Source organism: Mus caroli, unplaced genomic scaffold (assembly GCF_978045245.1).
Source record: "Mus caroli unplaced genomic scaffold, Mus_caroli_1 scaffold_8, whole genome shotgun sequence".
Lineage (NCBI taxonomy): Eukaryota > Metazoa > Chordata > Mammalia > Rodentia > Muridae > Mus > Mus caroli.
This window is the reverse complement of record NW_028227263.1, coordinates 85,503,838-85,521,080: the sequence shown is the minus strand read 5'-3', so window position 1 is coordinate 85,521,080 and position 17,243 is coordinate 85,503,838. Positions and strand designations below refer to the sequence as shown.

General features: G+C 35.3%; 1 protein-coding gene across 2 annotated transcripts in view; it reads right to left on the bottom strand.

The window, feature by feature from the left end:
* The window catches only part of LOC115031561 (uncharacterized), an 89,358-nt gene extending 77,713 nt beyond the window's left edge, over positions 1 to 11,645 (bottom strand). The window contains exons 1-3 of one of the 2 annotated variants that reach the window (XM_085841678.1): positions 11,486 to 11,645; positions 1,960 to 2,147; positions 281 to 324 (exon numbers count right to left, since the gene is read on the bottom strand). The gene's annotated coding sequence lies outside the window, so the exon portion shown is untranslated. The remainder of the gene's footprint in view (positions 1 to 280; positions 325 to 1,959; positions 2,148 to 11,485) is intronic. The other variant, XM_085841679.1, reaches the window with a different exon arrangement.
* Between the last annotated feature and the right edge of the window lie 5,598 nt (positions 11,646 to 17,243).

The following is a 17,243-nucleotide window of genomic DNA, read 5'->3' as shown; positions in this document are numbered from 1 at the left end:
ATAAATCAAAGTTGAAGCAAATGATGAAGTTTAAGAAATAGAAACCTGAAATTAATAGACAAGCCATATAGTAATAGCTTATTAGAGTAAATACAAATGTAGGGGATTTTACCTGGGATTGCCTTTAACTAATCAATACCAGGTGTTTCATTAGAGGGTGTGATTTCTTTCTCCACAAGTATTTGTGTGAGTGACCCATAAAATCCACATAGATTCATTCCTCCACCAGAATGGACATTTCACCCAATAATAACTCCAGTTCTACATAAAATCATCATACCTTATTGAATGTGGTGGAAGATACATTTTGACTGGCACTTCTTACTGTAAAACATGCAATATTCAAAGTGGTTAGGATTTCATCTATCTTTTCTCTATCATACTTAGTCGTAACTATAGGAAATATATGAGCTATCTCCCAAGGTGTGGATATTTTTGAATAGTTCTATATTTATATATCCAAGCCCAACATCCAAATCCTATAAGCTTCCTGATAAACAGAATCTTCCTTTTCATTCAGTTCTGGAATACAACCAAGAATTTTTTAAATAGATTTATTGATTTAGATTCCTTTGTCCAAGGAATCTGAGAGGAATTGCTATGAATACAACCCATTTCCATCACTGTCATTCAAAATTTAAAATATTAGGGCCTCAACAATTATCTGCTTTTTTGTGTGTGTACTTTCTACATTAACAGGCAGAGGCTATTACAATCTTTCTCAGTCACCTTGTTAGGTATCACTATGCAAAACACAATAAATCTTCCAAGGAGTCTAGTACAACCTCTGTCTTTGCACTCATTTCCAATTAACTTTCTGTGCTTGGTTATTCATATGTATATTCATTTCTCTTAATTGAGCCCCCAAACCTGTCAAATTCATGAAGTCTATCATTATGTTAAATACATAGACTCAAAAATAATAAAGATAATGAACTGTACAATATGATAAACCACTGAGCTATTTACCAGGACACAATAGAGATGATAAATGTGATAAGACCATAAAGAATATATTCTAAACAAATGTTAGGAAGTTCAAAACTATTGAGATACCAACATTAAGAATAAACTAGGTATAACAGGGCCTGATAGATTCCAACTATTAGTGTCGATTGATTCTTCCACATATCAATATTTAGAAAACAAACATAATTGAGGTTTTTAGATTATTCACAAGACAAGAAACTTGAATTTTTCAAAATCACCAGAGAACTAACAATATCCACCAGATAATATGTAATAATCACAATTGGAAAAAATGCTTGGTGATACTAAAGAGTAGTCAAGACAAAAAATACAATGAATCTAACATACATACGATAACTCATGAAAAGTGTTTCGTGATTAAAAACCTTAATAAGTTGAGATACACTATAAAAAAAACAAAAAAAGAAATTTAGTATGTTAAACTTTTTCATTGGAGTATATATAAACACTTGGTTTTGATTATCCTTAAAGAATGAAGTATGCAGATGATAGTGATCATAGAAGTATATCTGTTCCTAACAACAAAAATTAAACCTGATGTTAGAATTTGAATTGAAAATTAAAGTAAAACATCTGAGAGCTTTGATGGTACTAAGATGATAACATAGAAGAATTGCAGTGCTTGTGTGTTAGTACTCTCACAGGGCAGTGGCATATTAAGTAAGGTTATGTCAAAAAATATTGCAGAAAGTCTCATTGTGCCAAGTGAGAACTATTATCCTCATATAAAAATCCTTTGCAGATGTAGTCCACCAAAGCAGATTAAGAAGCAAAACTCTCCTGTCTCTCTCAGATACTGAAGTGTGACATAATACACCATCCTTGCAGATGAATGAGATATGCAAGCATAAGTGCTAAATGGTAGATCTTCAAACTGAAGCAATGAACATAAGCAATATCAACGACCTTGCACAGCAATTAAGAGCAATTTTAATAAGAGCAGGAATCTGAAGAATCATAGATAGTTACCTGACTATGCTGACATTCTCTTTTCATCTGCAGGTTTCCGGAGCACTTCTTTTTCTCCTAAAAGCAGCTTGCAGTCAATCTACAGCAATAGCCTTGTACGAGCTGAGAGATAGACATCATCCAGGAGCATTACTGGAATTTTTTTTTTTTTTATGTGAATAGATTCCTTTAGCTGTGGTTGACGCAGCCTGGCTGAGCAGATGTAGAAAAATAGAGAAAAGGTTTGGGACCAATCAGAAGAGAGATCTTAAAATAGACAAAGCAAGCAAAAGTCTGTTGTTAACATGGAGATTTCTCCATCAAAGCTCCTCTAGCCCTTATAACCCCCCCCTGCCTGTTAAGTCATAAATAATAATGAAGATGAAATAGAAGGATAAATAATAAAATATTATGTAATAATTCTGTGATTTCTGGCTCTGATGAAAAATAAAGGAATCTATCCAGTAATGCCTAGGACTTGGAGCCTGTATATGGTAAATGCTATTGCTAATAAAGCCTCCAGTCTTGTCTACAGACTTCTGCATATTTTCTTGGGCTTTCAAACACACTCCGGGGTTGAATTTTTGTAATCCTCCTATGACAATATCCTGAGTAGCTATGCATATTTGAAAGTTTATCATACAATTTTTACTAGTGTGATACTAGTAAATATTAATAAATTTATACAAATTACAACATACAAACAATGCACTTTTATTATCTAAATTATTAAGAAATAGTACAATTTCATAAAGGAATGTACCAAATAATAAAACATGTCTGAAATTATAATAATTGTAAAGAAACATTAAGAGGAGCTTATTTTAGAAATGAAATATCCAAAATCTGGGCATATTACAATCGTTTCTTTGTGTGTGGATACATGTTTATTTGTTTGTTTCTTTGTTTCTTTGTTTTTTCATGCAGAGAAGCACATTGTGTATATGGATATGATGTCTATTTGAGAACTTATAGAACTGTTGTTAAGCTGTCATTATTTTGTAAACATTTTAGCTCAATATTTATATGTCATATAGTGTGTTAAAAATACAACTGTTAAACACAATAGATTAGGAGTACCTAAAGTATTTCTAAATAATAATCCAGGACCATTTAATGTGATCTCTTCTTAATACAACTCAGTCTGTTTCACACAGTTGATATGTGCTCAAATGCAGAGAGATGCATGAGTAACATCTGATGCTAATCTTCCCTGAAAAAAATAATGCTTTCCATCTTCAATCAGTACATCCAATGCCAACATCTAGTCCAGTTTTCTTCCATCCCAACTCCAATGCATTCCTGTAAAGTTATCCTCAAGTTTCAACTTTAGAATTCGCATACTTGACTGAAATTTTTGGAGATATGCCTGGGTTAATGTTGTTGCCTGGTGAGCAACACATGTGTAGCTGAATAAAAGAAACATAGAAGACTCTTTTATACCATCCATGTCATAAGTGAACAAATCTTCTGACACAGTAGACATCTGCATTGAATATACTTTTCAATTTTTTCCAAATTTATTTCCTTTTAAAAGTAGTGATTTTTATTAACTATACAAATATACATCATGGCTGTTAATTTGCATTTCATGGGGTTTCTTAATATTAATTCCTGAAAATTTATTATACTTTGAAGTAAAAATGCTACCAAGTGATAAGGATAGAATACAATTCTTCAATTATTACCAAAAGAATAGCACATGTTAATAGTAAAACTTAGTTTACTCCCTTCTAAAATGTCATTCAACCTCCTCTGGTCCTGACGGTTCATGTCCTTTCCAACATAACCTTCATATTGGAATGTTCCTCTTTTTCTTTTATTCATTCGTTTAAATTGCTTCTTGTTTGGTGTGTGTGTGTGTGTGTGTGTGTTTTGGTTCTCTTCACCCTACTTCCCTCTTTTCCTGTTTTGGTTTTGTTTATTTTATAATATATTACAATGTATGTAACCAGATGGAAAGGAACAAGTACAGTAACATAAGCAACAGAAAACAATGCTACTTGACAATGTCAGAACCCAGTTTTCCAACCACAGAAAGAACTGGATACCTAAAAATCAAGAAAACCAAGATTTGGATCTAAAATCCCATCAAAATGGTGATAGAGGACTTTGAGAAGGTCATAAATAACACCATAAAAGAAATACAAGAGAACCAAGGTAAACAGATAGAAGCCTTTAAAAAGGAAACACATGAATCCCTTAAAGAAATACAGGAGAACACAAACAACAGGTGAAAGAAATAAACAAAATCATCCAGGATCTAAAATTGGAAATAGGAACAATGAAAAAATCATAAAGAGTGATAACCTTGGATATAGAAAACCTAGGAAAATAATGAGTCAGAAATGCAAGAATCACCAAAGAATACAAGCAATAGAAGAGCAAATCTCAGGTGTAGAAGATACCATAGAAAACATTGACACAACAGTCAAAGAACATGCAACGTGCAAAATGTCCTAACCAAGAATATCCAGGAAATGCAGGACACAATGGAAATACCAAACCAAGAATAATAGCTATAGAAGAGAGCAAAACTTCCCAACTCAAAGGACCAATAAACATCTTCAAAAAATTGTGGAAGAAAACATTTACCAAACTAAAGAAAGAGATGACAATGAACCCCACCCTAGAAAAATCAAGAACATAATCTTCTTTCAACAAACCCTAAAGAATATTTCCACACAAACATAATTTCACCTCTAACAAACAAACAAACAAACAAACAAACAAAAAAGAGGAAGCAACAATCACTGGTCCTTAGTATATCTTAACAGCAATGGATTCATTTACCAATGAAGTGATATAGACTAACAGACTAGATATTTAAACAGGACCCAGCATCTTGCTGCATACAGGAAACACACCTCAGTGACAAAGATAAAAACTACCTAAGAGAAAAAAGGCTGAAAAATATATAAAAAAATATGGTCTCAAGAAGAAACTGGAGTAGGCATTCAAATATCAAGATGGACTTTCAAACAAAAATTATCAAAAAAGATAAAAAAGGACACTTCATACTCATCAAAGGAGAAATCTACCATGATTAACTCTTGTCTGAACATTTATGCTCCAAATGCAACGGCACCCACATTCATAAAAGAAACTTTAATAAAACTCAAAGCACACATTGAACCTCACAGAATAATAGTGGGGGACTTCAACACCCCACTATAAGCAAGGGGGGGATCATGAAAACATAAACTAAAAATAGGTACAGTGAATCTAACAGAACTTATGAAACAAATGGACTTAACAGATATCTACAAAATATTTCATCCTAAAACAAAAGAATATACATAACTTCTTCTAAGTACCTCATGGTTGTCCGCACGAAACAAGCCTCAATAGACCGAAGAATATTGAAATAATTCAATGCATCCTATCAGTTCACCATGGACTAAGTCTAGTCTTTTGTGACAACAAAAACAACAGAAAGCCCATATATATATATATATATATATATATATATATATATATATATATAGAGAGAGAGAGAGAGAGAGAGAGAGAGAGAGAGAGAACTATTTAATAAATGATAACTTTAAGAAAAGAAATAAAGAACTTAAATAATTTTTAGAATTTAAAGAAAATGAAGGCACAACATACCCAGACAAATCATACCCTATAAAAGCATTGCTGCAAGCCAAATTCATAGCTGTGAGTGCCTCCAAAAAGAAACTTGAGAGAGCATTCATTAGCAGCTTGAAAGCACATATGAAAGGCATACAACAAAAAGAATTTTTTTTTTTAGAGATGAACAACGAATTCTCACCTGAGGAATACCGAATGGCAGAGAAGCATCGGAAAAATGTTCAACATCCTTAATCATCAGAGAAATGCACATCAAAACAACCCTGAGATTCCATCTCACACCAGTCGTAATGACTAAGATCAAAAATTCAGGTGACAGCAGATGCTGGCAAGGATGTGGAGAAAGAGGAACACTCCTCCATTGTTGGTGGGATTGCAAGCTTGTACAACCACTCTGGAAATCAGTCTGGCGATTTCTCAGAAAATTGGACATAGTACTACCGGAGGATCCAGCAATACCTCTCCTGGGCATATATCCAGAAGATGTCCCAACCGGTAAGAAGGACACATGCTCCACTATGTTCATAGCAGCCCTATTTATAATAGCCAGAAGCTGGAAAGAACCCAGATGCCCCTCAACAGAGGAATGGATACAATAAATGTGGTACATTTACACAATAGAGTACTACTCAGCTATTAAAAAGAATGAATTTATGAAATTCCTAGGCAAATGGAAGGACCTGGAGGGCATCATCCTGAGTGAGGTAACACAATCACAAAAGAACTCAAATGATATGTACTAACTAATAAGTGGATATTAGCCCAGAAACTTAGTATACCCGAGATATAAGAGACAATTTGTAAAACACATGAAACTGAAGAAGAACAAAGACCAAAGTGTGGACACTTTGCCCCTTCTTAGAATTGGAAACAATCACCCATGGAAGGAGTTACAGAGACAAAGTTTGGAGCTGAGAGAAAAAGATGGACCATCTAGAGACTGCCATATCCAGGGATCCATCCCATAATTAGCCTCCAAACGATGACACCATTGCATACACTAGCAATTGTTTGCTGAAAGGACCCTGATATAGCTGTCTCTTGTGAGACTAGGCCAGGGCCTAGCAAACACAGAAGTGGATGCTCAGAGTCAGCTATTGGATGGATCACAGGGCCCCCAATGGAGGAGCTAGAGAAAGTATCCAAGGAGCTAAAGAGATCTGCAACCCTGTAGGTGCAACAACATTATGAACTAACCAGTACCCCGGAGCTCTTGTCTCTAGCTGCATATGTATCGAAAGATGGCCTAGTTGGCCATCACTAGAAAGAGAGGCCCATTGGACATGCAAACTTTATATGCCCCAGTAAAGGGGAACGCCAGGGCCAAAAAATGGGAATGGGTGGGTAGGGAAGTAGGGGGGAGGGTATGGGGGACTTTTGGGATAGCATTGGAAATGTAATTGAGGAAAGTACGTAATAAAAAAATATTTTTAAAAAATTGAAAAGTTTCTGTAATGAATAGGACACTATCAGTAGGACAAAACATAAACCTACAAATTGGAAAAACATCTTTACCATCCCTACATCCAATTGATGAATAATATCATTCATATATATAATATCATTATATATATATATATATATATATATATATATATATATATATATATATCTCAAGAACTTAGACTTTAAGAACCAAATAATCCCATGAAAAATGGGATGTAGACCCAAGCAAAGAATTTTCAACTGAGGAGTATGAATAGCCTGAAAACCACCTAATCAAAATTTCAACATTCTTAATTATCAGGAAAATAATCCTGACATTCCACCTCACAACAGTCAGAATGCCTAAGATCAAACACTCAGGTGAAACAGATGTTGACAAGCATGGGGAGAAAGATGAACACTCCATTGTTGGTGGGATTGCAAGCTGGTAAAACCACTCTGGAAAACACTCTGGAAGTTCCTCAGAAAAATTTAAATGGTTCTACCTGAGGGTCCAGCTATACCATTCCTGGGAATATATGTAAAAATTCTCCAACATACAAGGACATGTGCTCCATTATGTATATTGCAGACATATTTATAATAGCCAGAAACTAGAAAAAACACAGGTGTCCCTCAACTGAGAAATGGATACTGAAATTGTGGTACTTTTACACAATGGGCTACTACTCAGCTATTAAAAACAATGACTCTATTATGCAATTAGAAAATATCATCGAGTGAGGTAAACCAGGCAAAAAGATCACATACAGTATGTACTTGCTGATAAGTGGATATTAGCCCAAAAGCCCTTAACACCTACTCTACAACTCACAGACCAAAGGAAGCTCTAGATAAAGGAAGGCCTTAGTGTGCATACATAAGTCATATTTGGAAGAGGGAACAAAATAATTACAAGAAGTAGAGGAAGGGAAGGATCTGGGAGGATGAGATTAGGGGGAGGATAATAGTGGGGCAGGATCATGTATGGAAGGAGACATGGAAGAAATATTAGGGTCAGGAAATTGAAGGGAGGTGTGTAACAGTGAGAGATGGGGAACTGAATGTAGCAACTACCAAGTCCCAGATGTCAGGAAGGGAAGAGTTTTCCAGGACCAATGGGGCTGGCATTAGCCAAAAATGCCAACACATGGAACTCAGAACGTATAGAGACCTTAACCAGTGGATAGGCACTGCTCCTAGTTGAGGGATGAGGCAATCCACCCATCTCAATGATGTTCATCCACAATTGTTCCTGTCTAAAGAAAATACAGGGACTGAGTGCAGCTGAGACTGATGGAAAGGTCTTCCAGTGACTGCCCCACCAAGGGATTAATTCCATCTGCAGACACCAAACCCAGATACTATTGCTGATTCCAAGAAGCATCTCCTGACAGGAGTGTAGTAGTGTGGTCCCCTTACAAGCTCTGCCAGAACCTAACATATACAGATGCTGATGCTCTCAGACCATCATCATCAGAGTGAGGATGGGGACCCAAAGTGAAGAGGGAGGACTGAAGGAGCTGATGAGGACTGCAACCCCCATATGAAGAACAACAATATCAACTAACAGGATCCCCAGAGATCACATGGACTAAACCACTTCTTAAGAATAGAGAAGGAGGATCCCCATGGCTCCAGCCCAAGATATAGCAGAGGATTTCCTTATCTGGCATCAAAGGGAGGGGAGGCCCTTTGTCCTGTAGTGGCTCAATGCCCCAGCATAGGTGGATGCTAGGGAATTGAGGTAGGAGTGGGTGAGTGGGTGGGTGGGTCACCCTTATAGTGGTAGGTGAGGGGAGATGGTATAGGGTACTTGTAGAGGGGAAATAGTGAAGTGGAAAAACATTTGTAATGTAAAAATAAAATTACCAATAAAAGCAGAAAAAGAATGAAGGAAAGAATGAACCTGTACATGCATACAGATAATAGGCAAGTGATAATAATTAAATTAAAACAAGCACCATATTTTAAAAGGAGAAAACATATTGGTGGGTATGAGACAAAATGCAGAATGGGTAAATAAAACTGTGTTACACTCTCAAAATTAGAGAAGAATTTTAAAAATTCATTTCCAACAGGTAGAAGTACAAGCAATGTCTATCACCCCCCCCAACTAACATTAAAACACGTCAAAATAGAAATTTATCAAGGTTCTTTCTAGGTAACTGGTGAGTTTATTGGGAAACTTACAGAGCCTTTTTGATTAGTTATTTTCGGAGCTGTGCATGCTCAGAAAAATGGCTTCCCAGAAAATCATTACCCAGTAAGGATGATGACTCTCTTATGGATAACATGACAAAGCCAATCTCCCATACTCTTCCTTGGCCTGTACATTCTAGTCTTTTACAAGTTTACATTCAGCAAGTGTAGATTTGCCTAAAATAAATCAAATCATCTAAGCATTTGGATACTAAAGTGAGGACTTCCTCCCCTTTCCTGTCCTTAATTAGTGGATATAAACAAAATGAAAGCCCAGCTAGGATATCTATTTATCAGGTGATTGAACAAGCTGTTTGCTATTTGTCTTGGAATATAGATAGGAGAAGACAGCACCTCAATCTATTCATCTTCTCTTCCTTCCTCACTAGCTCCCTCTTTTCTCTAGAGACTTCCAGATTTAGATGCTGTTATATAAATGACTCATGGTTTTCTCACTAGAGTAGTTTAATGGATGATGAAGCACTTTTTCCATAGAACTGACTGTGAGAAAGCCTTATTGAAATTTTGTTGGATTGTTTTGAGTACGAAGCAAAGCGTTAGCAAACGATGAAAATTTGGAAATTGACATCTGAATTAATAGACACAGAATACAGCAATAATATCTGAGAATAAACACAAATGTAGAGGATTTTACCCGGTACTAAATTTAACCAACCACTACCAGCTGATTCTTCACTGGGGAGTATGGCTTCTTTTTCTCAAGTATTTGTATAAGGAACCTACAAAAACAACAAAGATTCTTGCCTCCACAAGGGTGGACATTTAATCAAGAAAGACCTTTGGTTCTATGTAAAACCCTCATGCCTTTATTGAACTTAATGGCCAATCCACGTTGACTAACACTTTGTACTGTGAAACAAGCAAGATTCACAAGTGACTAACATTTGATCTTTCTTATCACACTCATCCTTAGTGGTACCTACAGGGGATATGTGAGCTACCTCACAAAGAGAGGATATTTTTTGACTATTCCTATATTTATGAATCCGAGCCCCATTTTCAAAACAATCTTCATCATAAGAAAGAGAACTTCCTTTTCATTCATTCTTGGAATGTAACATATAGATGTTTTAACAAATTTTATTATTTTAGAATATTTTCTCAAAGGAATCTGAGGACAAATATTATGAAGGCAATCCATTTCTATCAATGTCATTCACATTTTAAAACATTTGGTTTCTTAAATGAGCCCCCAAATCCATTAAATCCTCAAAGTTTAGCATTGTGTTTGATACATAGGAGCAAAAAGAATACAAGTGATGAACAGAACAATAAGAACCCTATAGTTAACTATATAGTTCCCAGGACAATAGAGATGATAAATTTGGAAAAAAAAATGATAACATTTTTCTGTTCTAAACAAATGTTAGGAAGTTCAACACTGATGAGATACCAACAATAAATATAAGCCAGATATAATAGAGCATGATATATTCAATATATTACCATAAATTGATTCTTCTACATATCAATATTTAAATAAAATTAAATGCAATTGAGGCTTGTAGATTATTCACAAGGACAGAAACGTGACTGTTATAAAATTACTACAGAAACTCAATAGTCACAGGATAATATGAAATAAAATAATGAAATAATGCTCCATGAAAATAAATATTAATTAAGAGACAGCAATATAACCAAACTATATACAAATATAACTCATGGAAAATGGGTGGTGTTTAGAAACCTTAGTAAGGTAAGATTCAAACTCAAAGAAAAAGAACAGAAATTTTGTTATAATAACCTTTTTCATTGGATTATATGCAAACTCTTTGCTTTGTCTGATTTTAAAGAATGGAGTATGCATATATGAAAGAATGAACATAGAACAATGTTTTATCCCAACAATAAGAACTTATACCTGATGTTAAAATTTGAATTTAAAGTAATATAAAATACCTGAGACCTTTGATGATTGCAAGATGATAACAAAGGACAATTGCAGTGAAAGGGTTTTTGTACTCTCAGAGGACAGTGGCATACTAGGTAATGGGATGTCAGAAAATTTTCCAGAATGTCTCATGGTTCAAATTGAGAACTATTGTTCTGATATAAAAATCCTTTTTCAGGTCTGGTACCCTAAAACCGATTAAGGAGCAACCCATTCCCTCTCTCTTTAAGATACTGAAGGTTGATGTAATATACTATCCTAGCAAATGAAGCACAGCTCCAAGTCAGAGTCCTGAATGATAGATCTTAAAATTGAAACAATGACCAGAGGCAAGAACAAGTACCTTGCACAGAAAATAGGAGCAGTTTTATTCAGAGCAGGGATGTGAAGAATCAAAGCAAGTTAGCTCACCATGCTGACTTTCTATTTGCCTTTTCATCTGCAGGTTTCCAGAGCACTCCTCCTTCTCTGAGAAGCAGTTTGTAGTCAGTCTTTGACAAGATCCTTGTACAGGCTGAGAGCTAGACATTAACCAGGAGCATTACTGAAAAAAAATTATGTGAATAGATTTCTAAAGCTGTGGTTGACTCAGACTGGCTGAGTATATGTAGGAAAATAGAGAAAAGATTTGGGACCAATCAGAAGAGAGATCTCAAAAATGATAAAGAAAGCAAAAGCTGCTTGTTACCATGGAGATTTCTCCATCAAACCTCCTCCATCCCTTCTCCCCACTCCCTGCCTGTTGCATCAGGAATAAAAATAAAGATGAAATGGGAGAATGAACAAAATATTATGTAATTATTCTTTGGTTTCTGGCAATAATTAAAAACAGAGGAAACTGTCCAGTAATGTCTGTGCCTTTGAACCTGTATGTGCCTGATGGTACCTATAGTAAAGCCTCCATTTGTGTATAGAGAATTATGCTTGTAATTATAGGCTGCCAAATACATTCCAGTGCTGAACTATTCCTGTGCTAATATCCTGAGGATCTATGCTTATTGGGAAATTTATCACACTAATTCATATATTTATGCACATTACAACTTACAAACAGTGAACTTGAATTAACTAAAGGCATATTGGTGTCCAGTTTCATAAAGCTATTTACCACATAATATGTCATGTTAAAAGTTATAATAATGCTCAAGAAATATTAAGAGTAGTTTATTTCAGAAAATAAGTTCCAAAATGTAGGCATACTACAATAATTTTTCTGTGTGTGAATACATGTGTGATTTTTTTTTATGCACAGAATCACATTGTATCTATGGGTATGGATTCTATATAAAAACTTATAGTATTGTTATTAAGGTGACAATATTTTCTAAATATTTAACTCAATATTCATATGTCATATAATGTGCTAAAATGCAACAGTTATAATACATTAGGGTTACCCGCAATATCTCTAACTAATAATCCGCAGCCACTTAATGTGATTTCTTTTACTACAGAGAAACCCCATTTAGCACTTTTGATATGTTCTCAGATCTAGAGAGATGCATGAGTAACCTCTGATGCTAATCTTTCCTGAAAAATATTACTTTCCCTTGGAAATCCGTACATCTAATGCCAACAGTGACTCCAATTTTCTTCCATCCCAACACTGATTCCTTCCTCTAAAGTTATCCTCAAGTCTCAACTTTAGATTTTGCATACTTGACAGAAAATTTAGGAGATACAACCAGATTAGTGTTGTTATCATGTGAGCAGCACATATGTAGCTGAAGAAAAGTGACACAGAAGACTGTCTTAGCCTCGGCAAGCACTTCTTGACATCAACAATACTGACTGGGATTGGTGGCTGTATATGGGATGAATCCCCAAGTGGGGCAGTCTCTGGATGGTCTTTCCTTAAATCTCTGTTCCATTCATTGTCCCTGCATTTCCTTTAGACAGGAGCCATTCTGGGGTAAATTTTTTCTGAAGGAAGGCTAGCCCACATCCTTCAACTGTTGGCTATGCCTAACCTCTCCATATGGTCTCTAGAGGTTTTCTCTCCTCTTTGTTGGGTATTTAGATTAATGTCATCCCCATCGGGTCCTGGTTTCCTCTTGTTTTCCTGGCATCTGGGACTATCTGTTTGACACCCCCATTTCCCATCCCCCATTGCTACATATCTCTGTTCAATTTTCTGACACTCTATACCTCTCGTGTATCTCCTTCCACAACTGATTCTGTCACCCCCTGTTTTTTAATCTCTATTGCCCCTCTCTTCCACTCAAGTCCCTCCTTCACTCTATCTCCTGTGATTAGTAGGACTGAAGAATCCTAACTATGGTCTTTCTTCTTCTTGAACTTCATATTGTCTGTATGCTGTATTGTGGGCATGCCAAGATTTTATCCTAATATTCACTTATCAATGGATAACATGTGTCATCTTTTATGACTGGGTTACCTCACTCTGGGTGATATTTTCTTGTTCCATCCATTTGCCTGTGAATGTCCTGAAGTAGTTTTTAATAGCTGTGTAGTACTACATTCTGTAAATGCACCACATTTTCTGTATCCATTACTCTGTTGAGGGTCACCTGGGTTGTTTCCAGCTTCTGGCTAATATAAATAAGACTGCTAGGAACACAGTGCAGGATGTGTCCTTGTTATATGCTGGAGCATTTTTGGGTATATTCTCAGGTAGTAATATGTCCAATTTTCTGAGGAACCACCAGAGAGATTTCCAGAGTGCTTGTACAAGCTTCTAATCCTACCAGCAATGGAAGTCTCCTTCTTTCTCCATATCCTCACCAGCATCTGCTGTCACCTGAGTTTTTGATTTTAGCCATTCTGTCTGGTGTAGGGGAAAATATCAGGGTCATTTTGATTTGCATTTCTCTGATGACTAAGGAAGTTAAACAGTTTTTAGATACTTCTCAGTCATTCAATATTCCTCAGATGAGAATTCTTTGTTTGGCTCTGTATTCCATTTTTAATGGGATTATTTGGTTCTCTCAGTATAACTTCTTGAGTTCTTTGCATATATTGGATATTAACCCTCTATCAGATGTAGGGTTGTTAAAGATCTTTTTTCAATCTATAGGTTTCTGTTTTGTCCTGATTACAGTGTCCTTTGACTTAAAGAAACTTTTCAATGTTATGAGATCCCATTTATCTATACTTGATCTTAGAGCCTGGGCCATTGGTGCTCTGTTCAGAAAAATTCCCCCTGTTCCCATATGAAAATTGCCTGTCTTCATCTGTCTCAGTCACCTGCAGGCAGAGCCTCTTAGAGGGCTGCTATGCTAGGCTCCTGTCTGCAAGAACAGTATAGCATTGTCAATACTATGAAGGATCTCTATGATGTAGAGACAATTCAGCCAGTTGCAACTAAAATCTCAAGGCTTCCTACAGTCATCTATTAGACTGTTCCTATGTGTCCTGCCACCCTTCCCTACTGTACCTTCTGCCTAACTGTTTCTGTTTCTGTCCCTTGATCTGTAGCTTATATTTTAGATCACAAGATTGTGATTCTTTACATGTCTTGTCCATTTCTGTCCTTCTTGCCTTTGGCCATAACTCACTAGAGGCGAATAAGAAGTCTATCTCTCAAGCAGCAGTAGTTGCCTTTGTTTTCTAACTACTTTAAATAGACATGTATCAATTATTCATATCCATATGCTTCATAGAGACATTTTATCCTACTAAATTGTGTTATTTGGCCATGTTTATCTGCATATCAATGCATTTTCTTTCTGAACTACATGCAACTTACAGTTTCCTTGGCTACTGCAATCTCACCTCTATGTTCTCTTTATAAGTGTGACGGATCAGGTACTTAATGCCTTTTATCATGTTTGTGGACTTCACTCTGCTGCATGTCTGTCTACTTACTATAAGTTCTGTTTTATACATGTTCTCCTCAACCTTTATGGAAGAACTTTCTCATATGGATGTTTTTAAAACTAGCAGGATCCCATGGAGTCTCCTGTTCTGTAAGATCAAAGGGATAGTTAAGAGACCCTGTCATCATGGCAAACATAGTTTGCCATGCAAAAATACTTGCAGTCCTGCTCCTCTCTCCCATTTCCTCTCCCTTGATAAAAGGTTATTAGGTTACAATCTTAAACCTAGCCACCAAGATGGATTCCCTTATTCAGAAAATTCCTCCTCCTGAGGTTTGTTACGAAGGCCCATCCATCAAATTATTGAAGACCATCAATCCAAAGCCCCCTTGGCTTACATAATTAACATACCCAATCAAAATTTACATCTCATTCTAATATGGGCAATCCCATTTTAACTTTATAAACCACACCCATCTTCTCTCTGTCCAGAGACAGTCTTTTATTTTCCCTTACCCCACAGCTACTCCTTTCTTCCCTCTTTCTTTTTCCTTATATATGTCAGTTTAGCATTTTTATGGCACACCTATGTATATAAACAAGTGAATCTATGATAAATTTGTCTTTTCTTGGGGGTCTCTTTTCCTTGTGTTTGTTTGCCCTGATTTTTTTTTTAATTCTTAATATTGTATTTTGTCATATTATAGTCTTATCTTTTAGAATTCTATTCTTGTCTAATGATGAACTGAGTAGGACTGGATCTGTATGGGAGGGAAATTAGTGAGACACATGGAGGAGTTAAAATCGGGACTATAATCAGGATAAATTGTATAACATAGTAGTCTATGTTCAATGAAATGGAAACAGAATTCCAGGGACTACTACATATTGACTTGCCACTCAGTAACTGAACTGTTCCATATTTACAACTATCCATAATGACCTAATAAGCTTGACTGAGTCATTGATAACATGTTATACATATTAAATACTTACTACCATTCCAGTAACTTTTAGGGCATTAGTTATCATCCTTCCCCATGCTGTGATAATTTAATATAGTTCCTCAAGTTGTGGTAATTTTCAATCATAAAATTCTATTTACTGCTAATTCATAACTATGAATTCCTTATTCTTATGATTTGTGTAGTAAATGTTTGTATTTTATGATAGCCTAGAGCAACCACTGTGAAAGGTTTTTCAATATGCAAAAGTTGAAAACCACTGTTCTAAGCCCCTATACTGAATAAGACAAGACTGAAATAGCAGACACTACCTTCAATGTAGCATATATATATATATATATATATATATATATATATATATATCATGTTAGGACCATGAAAGAATATTTATATAGACATCATTGTAGAAAACAATATTTTCAGTTAAATATTATTTGAAATGAAATATGTAAAGGTACACAATAATCGGCATAAAGTTTATACTATACACAAAATTTTAAGACTCTTATAAATATGAATATATTCAGGGAACATAAGTCAGTAATTAGCATATTATTTAATAAGAATTTATGACACATGTATTGATCCTGAATAAAGATAGAAATAAGAACTATATTTATTTCATGTGGGTGATATTTTCAGAAGAGATAGTAGAGAATGTCTGTTCATCTCAAATAGGACACAAAGACAAATTAACTCAAAAATAAACATTTCTTTTAATTAAGTTTATTTTCAATTAATTAAGTGACTTTCATATAGGAGAATTACCATATCAACGAATTGTATCCCTCAAACAATCTACAAACATAGGACATGAGTAAAGATTCTGCAAATCTGTGCAATAGGCAATCACTCCTGTAACATCAGTAGCTCCACCAATAAAGCCAAGGCCTTTATTGGCAGTACTGAATTCTACAGTACAAGAATTCTATAGAAAATATAATTTAATAGATATTTCATTACACTTCTCTTCACTGAGCAGTAGAAGGGAAGGAAATGGATCCTTTCTTAGGAGAAGGGATACCATTTACTCATCTCCTCTCCTATCATTGCTTACAAATTCTGTAACACATCATCATAACGCGAAACTACAAAGTAGCTAAATCAGCAATTCTCAACCTATAGATTGTGACATTTTCAGGAATTAAATGAACCTTCCACAGGGTAATGTATTATATAGCCTGCATATCAGATATTTACATTATGATTCATAACAGTCAGAAAATTAGTTATGACATAGCAATAAAATAATTTTATGGTTGGGTATCACCACAGCATGAGGAACCTTAGTAAAGGTTTGCAGCATTAGGAACATTGAGAACCGTTGATCTAACAGGATACTATGGCAGGTATGAGAAACAGAAAGGTAAAAAAAGGATAGTCATGAGCAATTCAATCAGTCTCCATTCCTTAGAATATTCATTG